Raw genomic sequence first — 25,217 nt, 5'->3', positions numbered from 1 at the left:
AGCAAAAACCAACACATCTAAGAGCAAGACAAGGGAGCTACAGACAAACTAATGCAGCCCAAGGAAGAGGCTCTGTCTGGAGCAGGGTTAAGAACATGACTCATGGAGAAATTCTGTTGCCGTCATCTCTGACTAAACCTTATATTGAAGTCCAGATACAAAATGATCTGACTCTCAGAGTTCAAGCACTTGGAGGGAAACAGAACTCTCAGCTCCAGTTCCCAGCTCAGAGTCATTTGAACCCTCCTACACAGCGTTGATCCACCCACTTGAAAAATTATTAGCAGGGAAAAAAGCAAAAAAAAAACCAAACAGAACAAACAACAACAATCACCCAAGAAAAACCCCACACCAACTTTTTTTCCTGTCATGTGTGCTCTTAAACTTCCTATTATGGCAACAATAAAACTTATAAATGCAGAAGCACAGACCATTGCAAGTCTCCAAGATAGTACTGCTTGTTTTGTGGCTGAAGCTAAACATTTCCTTCAACACACTTAGAAATTATCTTGAGTATTTTTCTAGCCCCTATTCAGGTTATAGTTTGTCCTTCAGGTACAAACACACAAACAGCAGATCTCACTATCTCTGGCTATAGTATCAAACCCAAAAAGTCCCTTTTTGTACAGATTTGCACAGGTAAACTTGTATTGATTCACAGTGTGTTTTTGCAATGCCATCAAACCATTAAGAGCCCTAGATACTGGCTCATATTTCATAGATAAATATCCATCACTCCTCTTTAAACAGGACTATCACCTCCATGCTCCTGCTGATTGCAGCTGCTGAGAGCCAAACAGGGTGGATATATTTTAACAAAAAGCTCCCTTCCAGCAGATTGAGCCCATGTTCATGAAATTATTGAGGGGAGAGAGGGAAGAACAAGAAATGTTCTTGAAAATAGTAGAATGTTTTTATGTATCTCCTGGATTTCTGTTTCATCAGATATGGGAGCAGTGCCTTTAATGTAACTAACATGTGGCAACCACAGGGTAACCACAGAGAGCAAATCTGTCCTGCAGGAGGAAGCTCAAATGCAGCAGGGTTTGTTTCAACTGCTAGGAAAGAATTTAAAAAATCTTTTTAGCACTGGTCTCAACTGGGGGTGGATGGGAGGAGAACTGAGAAAACACTAATAGTGACAGCTGAAAACAGAATTGTCTCAGCATTTGTGGGTGGGGGAATCAAACAGGTCCCAGCATCCTATCAGTGCTCCTGTTTATGCTCCAGATTTGCTCTTGCTGGGGAAAAAAAGATATCAAAGCAATAGATCCAAAAAGTCTTGAGGTGGCCTTGAGACAGATATGTTTATTACCAGCAATTAATCATAGCATTTCTGGAGAAATGCACATTTCTGTGCAAAAGCCATGCAAGCTGGAGGAATCACAGTAAGGCTTGGCTCAAATTTTCCTATTGTTGGGGGATCACTCTGTTTCACTGCTCTCCTTCAATATTCCCATCAGGACTGCAGCCCCCTTGCTTTGCTCCCCACACAGCCCAGCATTTAACAGATGTCCTAAGTAAATCATGATCATTTGCTAGGCTTTGGGAATAGAAGCTGAATGGAAAAACCACAGCCTAATAAAACAATCCAAGAAGTACCAGCACATGATAGGCCATTTCAAAATAAATTAGGGTATCTTTTAAATCTCTACACAACAATTTGTATTTGAAATCAAAAGACTGTATGCCATTGCCTTTCCCCTGAGTAATCTAAGTGAGAGAGCTCTCTGAGGTGCAGTAATAGGATGTAAGTGAAGAACTGGGTATTATTTTACCCGTGCTGTGATAATCTGGATGCATCACTGCTCAGCATCACAAACAGTGAAGTGAGAACAACAAACAGCAGTTTCAAAACCCCTTTTGCATTTGGGGGCTGTAGGAGGGAGTGGGAGACCAGATCTCCAGTGAGAGGGAAAGTAAACATTTAAAACTACAGCAGAAACAGCACAGTATTATTTAAACTCTAAAGAGGAAAACTACAAAAGCCTGCTTTTCACCTCTCCAAGAAGAAAAAAAGGCAAGTCAGAAGCAATGTCAAGAAATAATGTTGCAAGCAGTTCTTAATAATCAGCAGTATTTTCAAGATCTTCTTGAAGTTTTGCACTGAGACACTATAATTAAGGCAAGAAATCAAAGCTTACCAGTTATCATCTGCCTGGAGCAGGGAGGGAGCTGCTGCCACAGGCTCTTTTCCACGGGGTAATGCACACTGCAGAGGTACCAGGAAGGGAAAAAGTGACAGAGCCATGGCAAACAGGAGAGCAGCCCGTAGGTGATGCTCTGCTTTCCTTCTCTTTCCCAGCCAGCCAGGAGGGGTTTCCTCCTCCTCCCCAGGCACAGCCCCCTTCCCCCTGCCCAGCATCCCACCACCCACACGGGGACAGGCTCCAGGCTTCATTTGGATGGTGTCAGAAATGGAACCAAGCCTTTAAGCTGCCTCTCACACAGACTGGGGTGAACAATGCAGCCACCCGGGAGCAGGATTATCCAAAGGAAGGCTCAGCTCAGTTCTGAGTCTTACCTGCACTAATCAGGGCAAATAAATTATTTTTAAAGCATGAAGACAGAGAAAAGGATGATTATGTGTAATTATTTTAAAGAACTGTTCTAACATTCTTTTCAATGTGAGTTAATGCTACACACACTGAGGAGCCCACAGAGGTTTCTCTGTCTGGGAAAGGATTCACACACAGATTTGCCTCCCAGGAGATAGCTGTGTCTGCTGCCTGCATCCTCCACAGCCAACCCAGAGCCATGCAGACACTGCCCAAGCAGGGCACACAGCTCCCTCCTCCTCTTTTTAATTTGTGTGTTTGCCCACAGACAACTGGGATCGTGAAGCAGAAGAGTCACCCAGTACACCAGAGGGAAGGTGCATCTGTTACTCTGCACCAAATCTGGAAAACAAAAATGTGGCAACTGATAATCACATTCAACAAGCAAACTCCTCTTTTTTCTAGAGAATCCCTTTTTTTCTCTCCTCACTTTAGTTCTCAATGCAATGATCTAGTGTTGTGGGTTAGCATCTGTTTGCCAGGTCATTCACATTTAGTTTCTTTTGTCTGTAATTTTTCTTATGCCTTCCACAGAAGGCAGATAACACCACACAGAACTCTATGTCAGCAGGACCCCAGGAAAAACCCAGGTACAGTTCAGTGGGATACATACCTGCACTGAATAAAAAACCTCACAGACTGATCTGCGAGTTGCTCCTGAATTACTAAGGGTGATTGGATCTGAGAAACATAATAGCTTTGTACACCAAGGCAGTCCTCCTTTGACTCCAGATGCAAAATTACCATTTTTCTGCTGAAAGGGTGATTTCATGCCATAACTTGCATGACTAAGGTTTCCAGAAAAGACTTTTGTTTAGATAAGGACAAGAGATGCCCTGAGGCTTGTATTGTAATGTTATATGGATACATAGATAAAGGAATTTTTTGTTGAGCTGAGGGCGTGGTGTGATTCTTATCTGCATGATTACTTACTGACAGACACTGGGAACAGCAAGATTCTTCCTGACCTTTTTTCACCTCTGCCTGGTTGGTTACAAGCTTCACAGCCAGTGCAGTTCCAGGGTGCCAAGGCAGCCCAAACTGCAGCTGGTTTCTCTGTGTGCCCACCATCAGCTCCCCCAAGGCACTTCAGGAACATTGCTGCAAACTTCATTGTGTGTCTTGTCCGGGGCTATTCACTATTCTTCTTCTTATCTTCTACTTGAGTCAGTGGATTATCTCAGTTCAGATTACTAGAAGGCTGTAAAGCTATCTCAGCCTAAAAAATTAATTTTCAGCAATTTCTGAACTCAAGAGCAAAGCAAGAGATTGGATGGTTTGGGTTCAGAAATGTCAAAAACAGACTCACTAAAGGGATAGCTAATCCCAACAACTACAAAACGTTTTCAACCAAATGAGAAACTAAAAATCACTCCTGTTTTCCAGGCAAGAAAGGACAAATGAAAGCACTGAGTGTCAAGGTATGGCAGAGAACCTTCAACTGCTGACTGAGGAAAGCTGCAGAAAGGCAGAAGAGGAAGACCATGGGATGAAGAGCTGATGTGGCAGCCCCTCCCCAGCCCCCTCTGCTCCTGGCTGGAGCTGTGTGTGACCCTGGGCTGCTTTGGGAGCACACACAGCAAATGGCTGCCCTCCAACTCTGCAGCTAAACATGCTTCCCTCCTGCTTGCCTTCTAATTGATATCCCAAATCAGAAACCTTGAGCTTGTCTTTAAACATGAGCATAATCCCAGGCTCAGACAACTGATCCTCCAGCAGGAACACAAAGACAGGCAGGAATCAGCTCCAGCAGTGAACCAGAGTCATGAACAAGTCATGGAAATGGCATTTCACAGTATTGACTGTCACTTTTGTGATACACAATTTCATGGAGTACTTTCTTTTGTCCAGCCATCTAAGTTTCAAAAGTTTCAACAGTAAAATTGAAGCTTTTTTGTAGTCAGAAAGATACCAGTGAGTGCATATAAGTATAACAACTGCAGTTTAAGTAATGTAATTCAACAGAACCATTACAACAAACTCCTGACAATGGGATCCCAGTACCCGATTAAGTCACAGGGGTAAGGTAGTTAAAAAACAAATATGAAAATACAAGTACTTCTAAAATGTAATCCAACTCTAGAAGCTTCAAAATATTAAATATTTTATCATCCAGTTTCATTGATAACAGCATTTGAAGAACCCTCTTTCAACAAAAGGCTGACAGTTTGAAAGGTTTTGAAGGTTTTCTCCCTCCTACTTTTGCTTTCAAACTAACCATGATGCAGCCCAGCATCACAGTGGCACTGTGTTAAGGAGATTGAATCCTCTGTTACTTTAAGCCTGAAGATTCTTCACACTTTCAGCCTTATCCTTATTGAGCTATGGGAAAGGAAATAATCTGTCTTGGATTTTACTCCACATTTCAAAATACCAAACCCATCCAAACAAGAACTGCTTGTGTACAGGGCAAAGTCTTGTTTTGACTGGCACCCAGGAGGAATTATGACATACTATCATCAAAGCAAACTGCAGATTATGGGGTAAGCAAAACGAGTTCTCAGTTTTCTGCATTCCCATCATACAAATATCTCTGTAATTAAACCTGTAAAAAATACAGGTGTTAAAACCTTGGGACCAATGTAGAAAATTAATGTTTAAAAATTAACTATTGTCCACACAGGAGATGTTTCCTGAGCATATGAAAAGGGTATGTAACTTTATGATATATATGCTTTTAAATAGCACTCTATCAGGTTTTGTGGATATGTACACACATAACAGAAGTATTTAACACATCCACATCATGGTCACACATGTGCACAAATACACTGCTCTGCAGTGGAAGAATGCACTTCCTCTGGATGGTTCTGTGTAGGAACTACTAATCTGTTATCAATTTCATCTTGGTACCTTGGAAAGAGGTGCAGTTCTGAACCTTCAAGGAGTTTGAGCATCAAGTTAAGACTAGAACCCTAACACTGCATAGAAATCTTTAGGCCAATATTTTGAGAGATGTTTCTTCAGGAACAGAGGGAAAAAAAAAAAAAAACAAAACATAATGGCTTTGTAATCATTAAATACAGACATTAGGAGTTGGAATTTGAAATATTTCTGTAAGTTTATAAAAATTTGGAAGATGTAACAAACTAATTTGAATTGGATAAGGCAAAAATAATTTGGCACACACCAAAGGAGAGTCTTCCTGTAAGTCATCACCTCTCCCCACAGCACATCACCATTCATCTTGAAAAGATGAACAGGGCAGGCAGACACTGTCACTGTCTCTCCAAATGAATAACATAACAGGTAAGGACAAAGAGTAAAGATTTGTAGCCAAAATGTAAATAAGAAATTCTATATTTTCAAAAGTCTGGTTTTCATCAACTTTGACCTCAATCGGTTTCTTACCTCTCAAACATTTGCTTTTCATAATTCCACTTTTCTAACAAAGCTCTTCCAAAGTCCTCTAATCGATGTGTATTTGTAAAGCCACACAGGTCCTTTGTTGAAGCTTCCATTCTAATCTGGGAACTTTAATTTTTAGAGAAGCCGATTCCTTCGTGGTACGGAAGCACCGAGATGAAGGTTCAGTGAACCCAAGGTCAATAAGTCACACATTTCTTTGGACTAGTATTTGTTCTTGACAAGCAGGCTGCTCACAAATCCCTTTTGCAAGTTTAAGGCTCTGTGTAGCCTGCAGAGACAAAATTAGAATATAAACATCTACTCACTAGAGAAAACAAGGGAGTTATTGTCACTGTAAAGAAGGAGACATCTAAACCATACCCCCTCTGCATTAATTCCATTATTGTGCACAGGCAAGATGACAGTTATACCACCAAGTAAACTGCAGTTATCTAGTCAAATGATCATTTAATGTTCTTTATTTTACTTTTTCTAAGGAAAATTGATTTCTTGCTATTTATGTTCCGGGTATTTCATTGTGTTGTGATTATAAACCAGGCTGAATGCGTTTCCACTGACTCCCTGCAAAGTGTGTTTTACAGCCCTTCCTGTTTGCACAAGGCAAGATGTCTTTTTTAATTGCCAGTCTGTTTTTTTTTTTTTAAGTAGGATGCACGCTTGTTTGTTTACTCAGAAGCTCTGAGAGAGCCAGGCTGGACTCCAGTCTTCCAACAGGCTGCTGTGAGCTATGGAAGGAAATATCCCCAGTAATGATGTCTGCTATGCAAATGACAAAACTGCCTACAGCCCATTCAACTTCATCAAGGCTTTGCAGATCGCTGAGATTTAACTCATAAGGACAATTCCTGGGGTGGGTTCTGGGTCACAGCTGTCACTTGTATCCCATCAGGTGTTCTCTTCCACTGTGCTGGGAGGGTTTCCAGCCTAAGTGGACAGTGCAAGGCATGGCCAAGCTCTGCTGCCAGTGTGATAACAGCACTGAGCTGGGTTTATCAGGGAATTCACTCAAATTACCTCATCTTTCAGAAAATTAAGTGATCCCTTACTTGAGAATGCACAAGCTTTCCACCTCTCATCTGGGTAGTTTACCCACCCCAAGGCTGAGAGCCTTTGAAGGACAGACTCTTAGGATCAGGTTTTGAAACACATTCAACATCCTGTGAATATTTTTTTTTTTTATTTCCTTCCCACATCTCAGTATGTAAAACCTTATTGCTGTGGAAATAAATGTGTGAAAAATCAATCAGGAACCTTTGCAAGCTATAAAAAACCTAATGTAGCATCACAGGTTTACCACTAGCACTTAAAAAGAAGCTCTCTACAAAACTGTGTGGGAGATGTTCCCATGACACAAGGATTTTAATGGGCATACACAGTATTTTGCACAATCCAGCAACTATTTACCTAGAAAACCACAGTCACCTTCACAAACACATAGCTCTATAAATACTATTTTACTGCTGTCCTAGCCATCTTCAGCATTCCCAGACAACTCTGAAACACTCAGGAAAAAGGGGATTTTGGCAACTGTAAAGCTGACAGGCACACACAAACACACACCCCATAACCCCAGCTACAGGACACTTTCTTGGCTGCCCATACAGAAAATTCATGAAAACTACAGTGAATAGCCTGGAACAGAGGTCAGCAAAAATACAAGAGTCACTCCATCAGCATAAGTGTCAGCCCTTTGCTGACAGCAAAAATAAGATTGTCACAGCTTAACAGGGACAAATCTACATCTGAAAGAATTAAAATCAAATGAACTCACCTCAATCCAGTCTTGCAAGCCCTGCTCTCCTGCTGCCCAGCTGGAGGGCGTTATGACAGCTTGGCAGGACACGTTTAACCAGCAGCATGACCTGACCTGCAGTGCAGGCAGAGCCTTTGTGCCCACATTCCAGCCCTGACCTGTGCTGCAGCATTGCTGGCTCTCCCTCCACTGTTAGCAATCCCAAGTGCAGGGGCCATTGCCCCTCTGAGCTCAGCTCAGCTGGCTCCAAACACCCCAGCACACTCCTCTCTTGGTCAGAAAGGACCTCACCAACACTCCCAGAAATGCCTTTCCAATTCCCAGCCATGCCTCTCTAATGGATCCTCCCTAAAACAACCCCTCCTCCTAGAGCAGCCTCTTTGCTGGTGAGATGCACTTCCCAAAATTCTCAGAGGCAAGGAGCTGAAGAGGGGGCTTGTCTGCACCAGGCATGCACGTTAATCTCTGCATGAATCTGAGTGCACTCTATTTGCAGACAAGTCTTTAGCTGAGCTATTTCCCAGTCAGATTAGGAAGGAAAATCCCAGAATTATAAAGTCGAACTTTCAGGGCTTGATTCTCTTCTGGGTTAGACAATTCTAGCAAAAATTCTGGATAAAGCAAGTGTAAGACAATGCTACATGAAAACCAAGCTCATTTAAATCACCAGGATTGTCCTTTTAAAGCACCATCTCATTCAGTGTCCATATAACTGAAGCTGCTCCCAAGAGGTCCAATTGCAAGTGAGAGCTACAGGGAGTTGTGAGGATTTATCCTCAAAGCCTGGGAGAATTGTTTTCTCACATCTCTTGGTCACAACTCCACTTCTCCCAGGTTTGTGAGGAAGCTCACAGTGCTGATGGCACTGAGCTCATGTAAGTGTCAGTTATTTTGGAATCTCTCCAGAGAGAAATATTTTGACAGTCATATTCTGTTCATTATTCTTCCAAGAGAGGAAGCACGCACGTGGTTATCAAAGGAGTACAGCCAGCCCACCAAGCTCTTGCCTGACTGGGTTACTTATCTTGATAAATGCCGCCCAAGATCAGGACTTAGTGCCATTAGATGTGTCTAAAACATGAAGCTGTCATTACTGTGTCAGCACCAAGGATTGTTTCCAACCGTGATAATGGTGGGGCCACGTTTTGAACAAAGACAGATTTGAGTCTGCAATGGGCTGCCACACCAGCTGGTTCCCATTACTGCACCGAGACCTTTTGCTCATGATTATGAGCTTCACCATTTCTTTCTTTTTAATTGGAAACCAGAAATATCCTCCCCATCTATGACTCATATTGGGCCTAGCAAACGGTTACCTCATGGTTAGGGGCTGGCAGGGCTGGAGTCTGCAACAGTTCAAAGATCTGTTTGATGCAAAGCCTGAAGAGCAGGGGGTTAAGAGCTGCAGACTGCTGCACAGATCCTGCATCCTGACCCTCCCACACTGCCAAAGCTCCAGCACCACAGACACAGAGCTGATGACACAATGCTGATGCCAGGACACATCTCTGGAGCACCTTTTTGACACTGGTCAGCTCTAAGGTGGGTAGGTTCATACCAACAGTGAGATGGGAAAGACTCAAATTTGTTCTGACCTGACTCAGCCCAACATTTAAGCAAAATGCTTAAGTACTTGCTGTCCAGCAAAGCACTTAAGTATGTGGTTTAATTCATAAAGGTAAATGTTTATGTGCTTTGGACTGTTGAACTGGCAGCTATTACACCATTACACCAACTGCTACATATGTACATATAATTATATATAGACAACTGTTGTTAAAATATATCTATAGCTGGTTTTAATCTCAGGTTTAAGGGATTCTCAGTGGGTTTGTAGAAATTACATAGCTCTGCAAACAAACATAATTACACACATCATTCAGTTGCTTTCCATTTTCCTAGCAGAGATCTGTCCCTGCAAGGCAGCAGCCTGTGCTTTATTCCCCTAAGCCAGCACCTGAAGCAGTGTTCCTGCTCCCATCAGGCTGAGTGCAGAAGATTCCACATGAATATAGATTTAAGACTTGCTGCTTGAAAATGTGCAATGTCAAGTGTCCCACTGAGTTTTACTGAGTTGGCTGTGGCAATATCTACTAGCTGGTGCAGCATGATCATTTTAGACTTTAATCCTGCCTAATCCTGTTCTACAGGGTTTCATTTTCCCTCCCATCCTCTCTGCCTGACAGTTTTGGCACTTCTACCATACACATTACTTTACTTAGAGTGAAAATTAAGATCACCTAGGTGTCTTAGGGTAAGGACCTTTGCTGACCACAGGGTTTATCTGAGACCCCAAAACCCAGCACCTTGTGTTCTCACCTTTGAGTTCTGTCCAATCTCACCTCAAACCATTTAAATTCAGTTGTGCTGAGAGCTCCCCACATTTTACTCAGTTTACACTTCAGTTAGTAGCATCTCTTATTTACAGTACATTGTAATGCAAATAGTTTGCAGCTATTCAGCATAACAAAACTGTGATTTCAGAAGCAGCAGAAATCATATGCCTCTCTTCTTGATTTTTTTCCCCCCTATGGCAAAGTAACAGCTTACCATCCCTAAAGTGAAATCAGTTAGGAAAAAAAAATGCAGTTAATTTCCTAGTAAATAAACAGAGCTTTAGAAGGGATTTGTTGAATTGTCTCACTGGAGCTGCAGGGTTAATATCAGGTGGAAGCTCAGCCCTTGCTTGAGAAGGAACTGCCAGTTTTGGAGCAGGCACTAAGCATTTTCCCTCATCCCCCTGAGGAAGGGAAATGCTCTTTAGGTGCCCAGACACCACAGTCTCAGTGCCATTCTCTAACAGCCAAGTTTCACATTTTCAAGTTCCATAAACAAGGTAATAATGACTCCTGAAATGAGGATAAAGATGAACCCACAAATGAGCACAGGACAAAGGGGAGAGACAGTAAAATGGTCTTGTAAACAACTTAGAGTGGAGACACTGTGCTGCACACCACTAATGCTCCCATCCTGGAAAAATGACAGGGCTCCTGAAAACAGATGTGGGCACTGCAATGTGAAAATTAACATCAGAGACTGCGAGGGCATAATTTCAAAAGGTAGATATGTATCTTAGAGCTGTCTTCAGGGCAAGTATAGTTCAGCAAACCAAAAAGAAATAAAATAACCCTGTTCAGAATATGGCAATTCACGATCCCAAGTGGGCAGCAGTAAGAAAAGAAATTGCTATTTACTACCCCCCCACAATGCCTGACAGGTCCTCATTTGAGGTACAACACACAAAGGTATCTTAGGGACCAACCAGAAAGTTTTAAATGGAAAGCACCTGGGTCTGGATTCAGTAAGAGCCTCCAAAGCCACACAGGTGTCAGCCCAAGGTTTTAGGGTAAAATTTTCAATAGCCTGTAAGACAAACTGTTTGCAACCTCCTCAGCTGAAGGACAATAAGATCTGCTACTTCTCTCCTTTAGACACTGAAAACTGAGGTGTTTCAGGGTCTTCCCATTAAGCTCAAATCATTCAAGGGATGCACTGATAGTGAGAACCTAGATAAGCATCTCACACCTCGTGTTGGGAGGGAGCCCCAGAGGGAAGGATGGCCCACAGCCTTTGCTGTTAGTGGGACAGGGAAGTCAGAGCTCATTCCCCTGGTCTGACACCAGCCAGGAGCCTGTGCAGGCAGAAAGAATGGGCCAACAGCAATGCTTTACCTTCCACACTGCTGGGAGTTAGCTGCTGCAAGCTTCCCAGTACCACAGGGGGCTCAAACTAGAAGTGATATAATACATGATGGGTCAGAACAGAAGAGATTTTACCACAAATGCAGCTGTGGATATCTCAGGCAGAGGTTGAATGCAGTTAACATGCTCCAAAATCATTCTGCCATCATATCTTGTCACTATTCAGCAACTAAAAAAAAAAATACAGATATAGATTTTTATGCCTTGAACTTTCTTCTTTTGACAAAGCACTTTTACTGAGAATTTTGGAAGGTTGCTACACTACTTTCACTTCGTTCAACTGTCCCTGATGACAACCATATCCTGGAGTGTATTAGAGTTTAAAAATACAGCAGCAAGATAAGCAGTGGCAGGAAGATAGAGGAATTCAGAACTTTGAGAGTCAGAAGAAAAGATATTTCTAATCTTTGCTGAAAATACAAGACAAAGTGGATAAGGCAGACAAGCATGAGGAGGCTGTTACAAACAGGAGAGGCTGGAAAGAAGGAAAGGAGGGGGAGCTTCTCACACCAGCAAGTGAGTTTGATAGCAAGATGAGAGAGAGAGGTCACAGCAAGACAAGTAGAGCAAGCAAGGGAGCTCCACAGAGATACAGCCCAGAAGACAGGTCAGGGCAAGTCTGTGTCTATGGTTTGCTTTGTTCTTATTTTTGGCTTTCCACATACTTTCAAAAGGAGAGGTTATCAGATAAGATTTGATGGGACACCATTAAGACAGAAGGTTTTTCCAGCTCTATTGTGTGCATGACATTCCTTCCCCTCTGGTCTCTGGAGAGCTCCTACATCTGGGGATGTAATCTGCCAAGCACAAACACAGGGCTGCACAGCCATGCTGCCTTGGCTGAGGAATTTGATCAAAGGTGCAATTTAAAGTGGGTGTTTAATGGCCTCATGGTGTTCCTTTACCCTGGGATTGTACAGCCCACCCTGTAACATACCCCTTTGTGCTACCAACAGGTGCTGGGAAGTGTGCCAATGTCCTCATCTCACAGAAAGCTTCTGCCTTTCCTGATGGACTCCCCATGCTAAGGAATTCTAGACCTGCACTGCTGTAAGGCAGGAGATTCAGCCACCTCAGCTAAAGAACAATAATTGGTACCAGATGTTGATTTCCTGAGGGTTAAATCTACAAGAATATAATATATTGGAAGGGGGGAAAAAAAAAAAAGTGTGTTTTATAGTGATGCTCTGGGAATTGAGGAGATGTAAATGGAAAGGCTGGTTTCCACTGCAGCAGTCAGAAGTGCCATATTTCTAAAGGTCAGAAGATTCTGCATAATCAACATGGGAAAAAAATACTGGTGTGGAACACTTGGCAAAAAGAATCAGTAACCATAGAGGTGTATAATAGTATCACCAGTGGTGCTGCCAAGGTGAAAGAGGACCTGATGCTGTTAGCTTGCTGAATACACACTAAGACACCAGCAGATGAGATGGGGGCTGAGGTGGGAGGAAACTATCATTCTAAGATTTCAACTGCTCTTTTACAGGAACCTACCAATTCCTCCCTTCTCTGTGCTTTCTTTCCATTCACCTTCACACTGAATAATCTCCAACAATTCCATTCTCAAAGCATTTTCCATGTTGCCCTCCATATGCACTAAATTTTGTCAATTTATGCCTTGCATCAAAATTACTTTGGTTTTAAAGAAACTCCAGACCTTCCATGGCCACGTGGACTCAGACAGATGGCACTGGGAAACTGCTCAGCACTCCCTTTCTTGCAGAACTCCTCTAACACACACAGGATATCACATTGCCCAGCACAGATACTGCTTTCAATAACACACCCTCGAGCCTTTGGGGTTTATCCCTGCCAGGAGCAGCCAGAGCACACAGGAGAAAGCAGAAGCTATGACACAGCTCAATGTAGGGGCTGTGGAAAGCCAACAGAACATGGCAGAGGTGCATGAAGATGTCAGAAGTAGAGGGAAATGACAACAGGGATATCAGGGAACCAGGAGAGATGAGGATATTGCAAAGCAAAAATGAAAAGTCTGCCAAGATTGCTGCAGCAGAGAAGCACACAGGACTGGACAAACCCCCGTTGCTCATACAACAACTCCTGGTTTGCCATTTAATATTCAGTGCTATTTTATAGCAGCAGGATGTCCCTGACTCTTCCCCTGCTCTGGAATGTAAATAGCAGCTGTGTGAGCTGGTGGAGCAGAGCCCTGCAGGTGTGCTCTGCCTGTGCCACCAGCACAGCCTTGCAGGAGGCACCAGGAAACCCAGCTTGGGAATCCTGACAGGGCTCAGGAGAGAGGTCAGATTGGAGCAGTTCAGCACCAACAAGACTTGGATAATTCTAGACATGCAGAGGAGAGCTCCAAGTGCCTAAGGAACCCTCTTGGTGGTGATACTCAGCTGCTTACAGAAGTAGGCAGGAGCAGTCAGGATTATCCTTTAGGATTTAGGTGCCTAAATTCTTCCTTAAGGTCCTCCTTAGGCATCCATTCCTTCCTGTAACTCCAGCACTAAAAAAACCCAAAACCAAACAACCCACCAACCCTTGTCTTCCCTATCCATGGAGCACTGGTAGTTAAAAACACCTGACTGAATAAATCCAGCATCCTGGAATTTCACTTGCTGTTTGCAGCCTTGCAGCTGACTTCAGTACAGCAGGGTGACAGCATAAAAATCACAGAACTGTTTAGGTTGAAAAAGGCCCTTAAGACCATTGAGTCCAATAAGCAAACAGAAGATAAATAACAGATAAATAGATAAAAAGATAAGCAACCTTCAGAAATAAGCAAGAGTGCAAGGAGCAAACAACTACAGCAGGAGATCATGAAACAAAAATACAAAAACAATAACAAAGACTGATCTACTTCTGTCCTAGTGAAGCAATTCACATTACTGCTCTGCCCCTGGGATTGCCTTTGGGTTCCCATCAAACTGACCACAGCCACACAACTAGGGATTTGAGGGCTACTCACAATTTTTCCCTTTTTTACTGCAACTTGGCCCCAAGAACCCCTCACAGGAAGCCTTTCTAATATCCTCTCTCTTTTACTAATTACAAAGGAGAAGAAATATTAAGATCTTCTTGCAAGGAACCTGAGGATTCCTGCAGAGCTTGTTTCAATGTAAATCTCCTTAGTAACAAAGGAAATGGAGGGGGGAAGAGAAGGAGGCTGCACAGGATTTGCAGCCTGCTTTTCTCGGGGTGTTTGCTGTTCCAGAGATGATTCAGCCTCTCCCTGCCAGCACCCCTCACTGCTCCTAACTTCTGGCAAGGATCACCCAAGAGGAATGTGGGGCTTTTTTTTTCCAAAGTTCTCAATGAGGTATCAGCTGTTCTTTAAAGAGATTATGGTGGGAGCATTCCTAGCACATTGACTCCACTGTGCAGCCAGCCCTGTGATTAAATGGCTCAGCAAAGGTGGTTTCCAAGGATAAACTGTGCCAGGGATGACAACATTTCCTCACCAAAGGGGGGAGAATCTAATAAAAAATAAGGATAGAGGGAAACTGCTCTAGCTCTACAGCTATTATTAGTGTCTCAAAGCATTGTCACTGCTTTGCCTGTGCTGTCAGATGTCACTTTGCATCAGTTCTGGGCAATGCTCAGAAGAAAACTCATTGAATTCTGCAATGCATGACTGGGCTCCACAGCAGGGCTGCACAGAGGGTTAAGTGACCTCTTAATGCTGGTGGGAGCACTGCTCAACAAGTTCAAGTGGGCTCTCCAATAATTTATGCAAACACCTTTTTGCATAGACTGGCAATTTATAGTAATTTATCCCTTCTCTCCAGCTGCTCTCGCAAAGCATAAAACAGGTACTTACAAATGAGTTCCAGCACTCTGTCCTCCTGTCCCCTGCAGCTGCTCCCTGCTGAACTGGCAATCCAAACGAGGGGGGAAGAGAACTGAGGCAAGGAAATGACTGGCATACAATGGGCACTCAGATTCTTGGGCACACTTGATTGGAACCCAAGTCTGGGCCATGAGTGAGATACAGAATGCAGCAGAACAAATCCCTACATTCACCCTCTCTGGAAATCTATTTCTCCATAGTCACTCTGCTTTTGGAGGACCACCCTTTATCATCCTCATTTGTTTTTCAGGGGCATTTTCTCAGCATAAAGCTGAGCAACTCTGTCTCAGTAAAGAACTCTGGCCCCAGCAGATGCTGACTGGAATTCCTTCTGTTTTGAGGAAGCACATTATGGACATCTCTGCCCTCTCAGGAGGAGTCCAGAATCACAACATGCTCCTTTTCCCCGCTCAGGATGACCCAATGGTGAGTTCATTCTGCTGATCACGTGGCAGTTCACTTTGAACTCAGTGTACAAGCAAAGTTAATGGGAGCTGACGTGAGACCTACACACATCCTATACATCCACATTACAGCTTTGAACGCCTGCCTCTGCTCTGAACTGAAAGCCACAGCCACCAAGAAGAAAGAAATGTATCTAGTTTTCCTTCTGATCTTAGTCACCTGCAAGGACAGTTTGTCTGCTCTAGCAGAACACAGGATTGTTTAACAGCCAGCTAAACATAAGTTAAAATGGCAGCTTTGGAGATAGGGGAAATAAAGAAACAAAAACCATGGGTGTTAGTGATTTATCAAAATGGGCTAAAATCACACCTAAACATCCAAGCTGTAGACAGATCCTGTATTCTTGAGGTAAATTTTGGGAAGCTAATTCAAGTTTTCCTCTCAAAACATCTATTAGCAATTTGTCACACTCAATGTGGCTGGGAGCAATGTCATGCTGACGGCTGCAAGATTCCAGCCAGACTTGTAGATCAGGGGACCTGATGGATTGCACTTCTAAGTACCTGCACAGCTCTGAAGCTCAAATTGACTGTCTGGCAGTATTCTTTCTGTCCTGCTGCATTGAAAAGCTTGATTTTAAGGAAAACCTTTCATAGTTTTGACCACAGGGTCCAAACCTCAGAACACTGAGGAGAAATGGATTTTTATTTTCTGAGGACAACAGAAGACAGCTGTGTATACACACAGGCTGTGATGTACCATCAGGAAAATCAGAGAGACTGAAGCCATCTCTGGATGCAGACACACACCTGATTCCCTGGGAGAAGGTAATGCACTGGCAAGAATTCTCCATGGTCATCCTGGAGGGGGGAGACAGCTCTGACAGGTGCTTGATGAGACAGATCCCACAGTTTCATCAAGGGCCCCATCCCCTCCATCTGCTGGGCTCTACTCCACTACAAGTTTATTATTGGTCGTGTCCTGCTACCTTGAGAGTCACAAGCTCCACTAAGCATCTTTTTTTTTCCCCTGTTGAACCAAATCAGGAGTAATCCCAAAACTACAGGAGAAGGAAATAAAAAAAACTCTCATGCACAAATATTTGAGCTGTTAAGTACACCACTGGAGAACTCTTAGACTAGAAAGCACAAATAGAATTTAATAATCATCCAAAGACAAGTGTGGAAGCACATGAATTCCAACTTGGGACTGAATTATTTGAGAGTTGTGCTCCTTTGTTTCCAAGGTCTGAATTTGTAATATCTGTTTTAGCAGCAATGCTACTGGTAACGCTTTTCCTCTTCCCTCAAGAAAAAACAGTAATGTCTACTTTAATTTGTTTTCTCCAAGCTGCTGCCTTTGAGCTTTTCAGAGTGACACAGAAGTCTAAGCAAAATTTCACTGACTCCAAAATCTCTTCCTTTGGTTTAATCACAGTTAAAGCTTGAGCAACAAGCACACAAAGGCTACCTCAAGTGTAAAAAAATAAAAGGGTGAAGAAGTACATCAAGTGCATCAGAAGTCTGCCAGGCAGAAAGCAAATGGCTAAATTTATAGAGGTGGTTCCTGCTAACAGAAGAGCTGCTCAGCCCCAGCTATTTCATTACTATTTTACTAAAGGATCCCAGGGACTTTTTTTTTTTTTTTTTTTTTTGAGGTGTAGGCAATTCAGAGAGCTGAAGCAGCACTGTAATTTGGCCTATGAAAAATGAGTAGGTGTTCACAGTTCATTTCCCAACAGAGAAAGTCGTGCACATCACAGAAACCATCATCATGCACAGAACTAATAGCTGCCCTGCTCAGCAGGCACACCCATGCACACCAGGGCAGCCTTGCAGTGCCCCAGCCTCACCACGTAAGAACAAGAGATTTTGGTTGGCAACACTGCCAGCAAAGCAGCTTTTTTCCCAGATCTACAGACAGGTGAAAAAATACAGCAATGCTGTAAGTAAATACCAGCAACCAACGCTAGACTGCTGAAACCACAAAACAAATTGAAAACTGTGAAACATTCCCAGAGAAATCCCCTGCTCCCAGCTGAACTGGAATAAAAACACACAGAGAGTCATAAACACGAAGTGAAAAACTCAAAGATGTGGGGGAGAGGATGCAAAGCTAACAAAATACTGGATAAATGGAATAAAACCTGCTGCTGCTTATCAGAATGAGTAACATCAGCTGTGGTCAGAGGGCAATGGCTGGACAGGACATGGTATTTGTCACATTCCTGTTGCAGACAAAGGAGAAGGAAAGGCTTGGGAACAACAGAGCACAGCTCTTGGGATTCCAACAGTCAGCTCTGAGCCTACACAGGGACTCTGCCTTAAACCCATGCAAAGTCTTGGAAAACCTCAGGACCCCTCTGGAAGACCATTAGACTGATTTCTGCTTGGATATTGCCAAAATAAACCCAAGTCAAAATTAGATGTGGCTGAGCCAAATTTCACCTTGATTAGTATTTACATAACACACAGGGAAACAGGAGAGGAGCACATAAATAATGAACTGTTTGTTGCAGCCTCTCAGGAGGAGAGTTCTCAGCTCTCACAATACTGTGTGCAGTATTGATCTGCACACACACACACCAGCTCCCTGTGCAGAAGCCCCAAACCTGCCCTCCATGCACAGAAAAAAAAGTCTCAGAAGCTGAGTCACACAGGTTGGGGTGCAGACTCAGGCTTTACTACACCAGAGGGTCAGACTGCTGCATTCCAGAGCCCCTTATGGGAAAACATTACCCAGATCTGGGAAATTCAGAAGATGTTCTCCATTTCCTTCATTTCTTTCCTTCCAGCACACTTCACATTTATGATAGTTGAAGGAAATGCAAACTTGGGAGAGGCTGATTGCTGAATTTTTCCTCCTGTTACAGTATCACCACTTATCCACCCAGTCTTAACACAAGTTGGGGGGACTCCAAAACAAAATTATTACCTGGGAATGACTCAGTACCACCAGTGTCTAAGGCAGCTGCACAATAGAGTATTACTCAACAGCCACAAGCTGTTGGTGCCACCTGTGAGAATCAAGTGAGAACAGTTTCTCTTCCCTATTCTCATTCTTTTCATGTTGGAAGGAGGGGTTAACTTCATGCCCAGTCCATGTGAGTAGAGGTAGAGGGTATCTGGACACTTCTTTAGTATATACTGTTAGGAAAACAATTCCAATATCTTCTTTGAAGAGACTTTTCCACTTCTACTTATCCTACTCTGAACTTCTGGGTTTTTAAAATGACATCATGGTCCCCTGCCACACTGCTCCCCAAAGCACCAGATGTATCTGATTATAGTTTGCAAGGTCCTGGGAAACATCTGCAGACATTCAACCATAGTGCTAGAAATGGATATGTGGCAAAGCAGTGATTAGATCCCATCATGTGCTGGAAGCCACAGTGTTCCTCTGCAGGTTTACAGCCCTAAAGCTGAAGTTTACAGCCCTTAGCTGTAAGCTAAGTAGCTGAGGGTACTACAAGAGGCATCTTAAGCAACACAGCAACTATCCCCTGATAAGACACTCATACTGAGCCAGCAAGAGAGGTGGCTCAAAGATTCAGCATCACTATTTTCCTGATGCATCAATGTCTCACAAGTTTGCAGCAAATGAATGTCATCCTCAAGCATACTGTTAGGAAAGATTGCTTAAAACTAATTAGCTCAGTAACAATGGCCTGTCATTATGCTACTAAGTCACCAGCATGAGCACATAAGTTACAGTGACAGCTCAGGGTATAAAATAAGTGCCTTTATATTAAAATTTGCAAAGTGCTTAGCAGTCAAATGCCAATCTATTCACTTCTGGTAATATTGCATAGTTTCCTCTTAATAGACTGTTCCAAACTCCCACACAAAGATATGACTTATTTTACTACAGAGAGGTCTTTCTACTTCATACACTGTCCATGCACAGATATAGAAAGCTTTTTAAAGTGCATTTATTTCTACAGTGTTGATTCATTCCACATCAAGATGAACATGGGATTCAGAACATGACTTTAGAAAAAGCTGAAGGTAATGGAACAACAACTCTCTCTTGGGTGATTTAGCCAGGGATGCATGATAAACTGAAGGTAAGGAGCAGATTTTGAGGGGCAAGAACAGCAGCAGTTCCCACATGCAGCACTTTACAAGATTTCCCCAGTAGAGAAGGAAATAGTTATTGCTATAATTATTTCATAGTTCCAGTCAGCTGCATTCAGTTGTACTGCTATATTCCAATGGCAGGAAAATGGAATACAGTAAACTATAAATATCTGTCAGAATTCCTTTGAAAGGACAACAGTTAATTGCATAGCTTGATCTCCTGCCGTGCAGAGCTTGCATTTCAGGTTAGAAAGGTACAGATTGTTATTGATTTAATTCTCTTGAAACATGTGTGGTATAAAACTGTTCAAAAGACTTATGGGGGAGAAATATATGCTTCCAAACTAAGTCCTACAGCACAAGACTGTGGCAGGCTACCTTCTTGCAAAATGCTTTCTGAAATTCCATACATTCCCTTCCAAAGGCGCTCACAGCCCTCTCAATAAATTGAGTCTCCTTGCTTCATTTGCAGAAGAGAAATTAAATCAGTGAATCAGATGAAGGACAACAAAAGATTAGCAATAGTATAAGGTGCATATAAAAATTCTGTGTTAAGAAAATTCAGTCCTTATTACACACTCACTCTAACTGAGCCATTCCCATCTTTCCTTCCTGTTTTCCTTTCATCTAACTTCCAGTTAGTTCTACCTTTCTCTCTGCAAAACAATTCCAGGCAGTCAAGCCAATCCTTTTGACTATTATACTCTTCTAGCTTTGAATCCATTTCTGATTTAGCTGGTGCAAAGTTGGTCTGGTGACCCAAAGACATCAGGATATACAACTGTGCAGTAATTAGTTAAGCCTCATCCATTCTGGGAATGAATTTCCCATCACAGGCATGGAGAGCAGTGAAGGTGAAGCCCTGTTTAACACTTGTTCAGCTCATCTACTTGCCACGAACAGTAACTTGAGCCAGTGTAAATTATGTGGCACTGTGATTTTGCCAGCCTCCCTCAATGCTTAGACTGCTGCTGCTACAGAGAGAGCCAAAACCCCACTGCAAGGAAGCCTTTTTTAACAAGTTATACAGCTACTAGTAAATAGCTTACTCCCAGGTTTTATAATTAAGATAAGACAATTTCCTGACAAGTGCTCTGAAGAGACAAAATATTAGTGGAAGAAATGCTGCAGAAAGGGTTCAGCACCTGTTGATCACAACCATGTGTTAAGCTCTATTTGCACACCCTGCCAGCCTTTATTAGGAGAGGTCAGCAAGGTGTAGACTACCAAATATTCCTTCTCTGAATCAGTTGTTACTAGCTTTCCCCTCACTTCCCAGGCTTAGGACACAAAACCATACCTACAGACTTAATCTTCAGGTTTCCCAAGGTGGGTGGGTGAGAGTTCTTTTTTGCTCATTTAGGAATTTTTAATATTTTTTCTTTAAGCATTAGCTGATCAATAATATGCACTGAGTGATTAAAAGTTAATGCATTGCTTTACAAAATATAAGAGAAAATTGAGCACAACCTACAAGACACTTGGAAACAAAAGCAACTTTAACCCAAGGAAAATTTCTAACACTTGCACCCAATAAAACTGGCAAGATGATCACTTTTACTCACCCCTAAACACCCACACTGAACAGTGAGGACAGTGCACTGGCAAGGTTCTAAAGGCAAGAATCATTAAATAGATGACCCCCAGCCAAGCAAGACACAGCATTAGCTGGCAATCACCCCTGCAGACAGGGTGCTCTGCAGGCTTCTCCCAGCTGAGGCAAGGGGAGCTCTGAGCCTCCCCAAAGCTGCCCATGCCCCCAAATCCCCTGCCCACAGCTGCAGGCAGCACTCACAGCTCCAGGGGTTCCACAGCTGCCACCCCAGGGAGATCAGACAGGCAGAAATGCACCCAGCTGGGAGAGGGGTGGGGAAACTTTTGCTGAGATGAAATAGGTACGAAAGAATCTCTGAGAAGGGAAAAAAAATTAAAGAGATATTTAAGATAACAGACAGGATGCAAATGAGGGATTCTTCCAACAGATTTTTACCACACAGGATCACAGGAAGTGTTTGGGCTCACTGCTGCCTAGGTGAGGAATACAGTCTACTAAAGACATTATGGGAAAGGTACACTGGGCTTTTGTCTCTCCAGCTCTGTTTCTGTGGTTTAAAGCAAGGATAAAGATAATAACATCCTGTCCTGAAACAATTTCAGGAGCTAAATAGAGCATATACACTCAAGTAAAATTAAACTATTGTTATTAACTCTCACCTTCTCTCACCCATGATATCAGATGAAAAAGACAGTTTCTCTGAAGAAGGAAAAAAAGTATCATAAGAGCTACCATTCACACTGCTATTACTTATAATAGCATAAATCCTCAATATCTATTAGAGATAGACTAGACTTGAACTCCTTCTCTTCCTTATTAAAATTCCCTCTCCTTTGCCCACTCAGAACAGAGGCAGGCAATTCCTTCCTCACACCCTGGCTGTGAGTGAATTTGGACAGACTCCCCTGCCCCACCTGCTTGGCAGAAAAAACCCCAGAGCTTCTAAGGCTGGGCTGGGCAGAGCAGCTCTACCTCCCACCCCCCTCCTTTATCACTCCTCAGACCAGGAAAAAAAAAAAAAAAAAAAAAAAAAAAAAATCACATTATGTCAGCATGTGGAAGCAATTAGTCAATGAAGGGAGGGTCACATCCAGCTCTCTAAGCATTGATTGCAAGCTCACAGTTTCTCCCAAAGGCAAAAAAAAAAAAGTGTACTTGAACCCTTAGAGCAGATAGGCTGAAGCTGATTTATTGGGGTGATTTAGATCTGTTAAAACAAATTTAATTTTGAATACAATTTTATATCAATTAACAGAGTCTCACAAGTGTAGCCATTAAGGAATCTCTTTCCAAAACCAAAGCCAAATATTCAAGATTTATGAGACTGACTTGCCATATTGGAAGTAACTAATTATTCGTAATGATTCTTTGTACTCTGACAGTGATTATGTATTTTCAGTGCAAATGACCATGATGAAGCAAGTGATAAAGGCAGCCCATGTTTGTGAAAGGGATACCAAGCAGTTAAGGCCTGATTGTTTTGGCAAAGTATTGGGGTAGCCGGGAAAGAAACAAATGAAAACATCTAAACCCATTGACACAAACCCCAGCTTATTTAACATCCTGAAGTGTCTCCTGGTGCATGTCAGAGCTGTACTGAATGTCTGTGGTCTCCTTTTATTGCCTTAAGCAATTTTGTATTCGGTTTATTTATTGTGACCTTTTGGCTGTCCTTCCACCTTGGACATGACAGTCTTTAACAAAGCAAAGCCTCGCAGACTCAGCTTGCAGCATTTGCAACAGATTGTGCAGCGTGTTTGGGGTGAGAGGAGCAACACAGATTTGGGGAATGATTCTCATTTGCATTGGATTTTCTTCAGCTCACTCTGATGGCGCTGGGCAGAAAAAGTAGAGTAGCAACCCTTCCACCTCCACCTGAAGGAAACGTCTCTGGATTACTCTGCCCTGATTAACGTACCTGTGAATCGAAAATGATAGTTACTCCGGGATTGGGTAGAATTTCACATTGCCTCGGGCCACCGAGAAAACAAAAGCACCGCCTTTCTCCTTTCTCATAAGTACTGCCCCCGACACAGGAACAGAGTAATTGAGAACAAAGTCCCTGCTCCAGTGAGGTGCTCGGTGCCAGCAAGGTTAATGTCCAGGGGCAGGCTCGTGGCGAGAGCAATGCCATATTTACTGCTGTGCCTGTGATGCCACACTCACTCCTGCTATGAACAAGGGTCTAATTTCTGATCCTCAAAAGGCAGAGGCATAGCAAGTTTGTCATTAAAATCCGCAGCAGCATGCATGTGATTAAAATGTTAATGTCAATATTGTAATCGAGGTCTGACTCACAGGACAGCTGCTAAGAGACTTGATCTGTATTGCTTAGCCCCTGTCACCTGATGCAGACCAGGGTTGCAGAACGTGCCCATCACATGGCAGGGATTGGCATTCACTGGCTCATGTGGCGAGCTGGAGGCTGCAAAGGGACAATCAGCTCAAACCCAGGTCCAATATTTTTGGACCAATAGGTTCAGCTGTGCCTGCCCTCCAGCCAGAGGAAAGCTTTTCAGTACATTTCCTTGGTATCACCTGAGCAGCAGCTCTGCTGCAAAGGCACTCACATCCCCTGCCCACCTGCAGTGCTGCTCCTGGCTTATCCTGTCCCCTGGCCTCATCACCCACCTCTCCTGCTTTTGGAATTCTCTGTGCTTGTTTCTATCCAGTTGAGTTTTAGACATTTAAGCCTGTGGTAAATTTTGCCTGATGTTGTCTAAGCACGGAAAGAGCTATAGTCTGCAAAGCTTCTTTTCAGTAAATTCAGGATTAATGAAGAAGGCCTCTCTATTGTTGGAATGTCTAATACAATTATCCACTGAATGAATGGACTAGGCAGCAGTGGAGGGCTCCCAGGTTTGTGGTAGGGAATTGTCTGTTTTAACATCCATCTGTTTTCATTCCCTCTGATCCATTATCATTCACCTAGAGTTATAACATGATGAATATCATTGTGCAGAATGCCATTTGATGCTGGGGGGAAACAAAACCACTGTAGGTCTGCCTTCTATTGAAAACACAAAATTGCCTTGGTGGAAGGAAAGGCATGATTGATTCAGAGATGCTGTTTGAAGCAGAGGCATCCTTTCCCATGTGGACTGCTTGATTTTGTTAATTCCTTTGGATGACCCTTCTGCTGCATCTTTCAGCAAGAAAATATACATATATAAAAATAAGAATAACTATGGACAATCATAGTGCTGCTGAATTTGTGGAGCTAATTGAAAAAAATAATGATATTCACAACTTTCCCCAGAAGGCACCTTTGGTTTATGCTCCCAGTGACATTACACTCCTGTACGTAAACATGGGATGAGAATCTTGATGACCCTGCTGACAGGAAATAAAGAAAGCAACTTTACAGGCAATTTCCACTGTCCTTGTTGGTCAGCAAATTTGGAAGTGAATGAAAAAAAAGGGAACTAGAAATGCATATTAATGATGGCCTGTAGCACAACAGGAGCGAGATGACTCCTAGCAAGAGAAACTGTTAAAAATGTCCCAGTTTATATTTTTTAATTACTTACTCTTATGATGTACTTAAAAGCAACATAGAAGTTACCTTGTAAATAAAAAGACACCAGCCCTCACAGTGTAAAAATAACTTAAGTCAACTCGGTGTGAATGCTTGTTTCTAGAAAGTGTACCTTAAAATCCTGGTAAAGCAAATGCAGTTAAACCAAATCCATTGTTAAACTAGGTGTATCTAAATGTAGACCTTTAATTAACAACCATCTCCAGGATCTTGGTTGTTCCTTTCAGATATCACACATTTTAAAAAATACTGTACAGCCACTTAATGAAACAGGAAATACCCTTTGCAAATCCAAAGTCCAGAAAAACCCAGGACAGATAACTGTCTGGCTCCCCACTAGCCTGTAATTACCCGAGGAAGCAGCTAGATTTAGCTATCTTCCTTCTTTAATTGGCACACAAAAGATTATAGGATTTTATTAGGACACAAATGACACCGA

General features: G+C 42.7%; 1 long non-coding RNA gene across 1 annotated transcript; it reads right to left on the bottom strand.

Moving 5' to 3' along the window:
* Positions 1 to 5,683: 5,683 nt before the first annotated feature.
* On the bottom strand, positions 5,684 to 23,259 carry LOC306810430. The gene is made up of 3 exons (XR_013776461.1): positions 23,159 to 23,259; positions 5,910 to 6,195; positions 5,684 to 5,783 (listed from the first exon to the last, which is right to left on the bottom strand). It is a non-coding gene; the product is annotated as an uncharacterized lncRNA (long non-coding RNA).
* Positions 23,260 to 25,217: the final 1,958 nt, after the last annotated feature.

The sequence above is a fragment of the Erithacus rubecula genome (genome assembly GCF_903797595.1).
Source record: "Erithacus rubecula genome assembly, chromosome: 19".
NCBI lineage: Eukaryota > Metazoa > Chordata > Aves > Passeriformes > Muscicapidae > Erithacus > Erithacus rubecula.
Note: the sequence above shows the minus strand (reverse complement) of the source record. Positions and strands in the feature narration are given on the sequence as shown.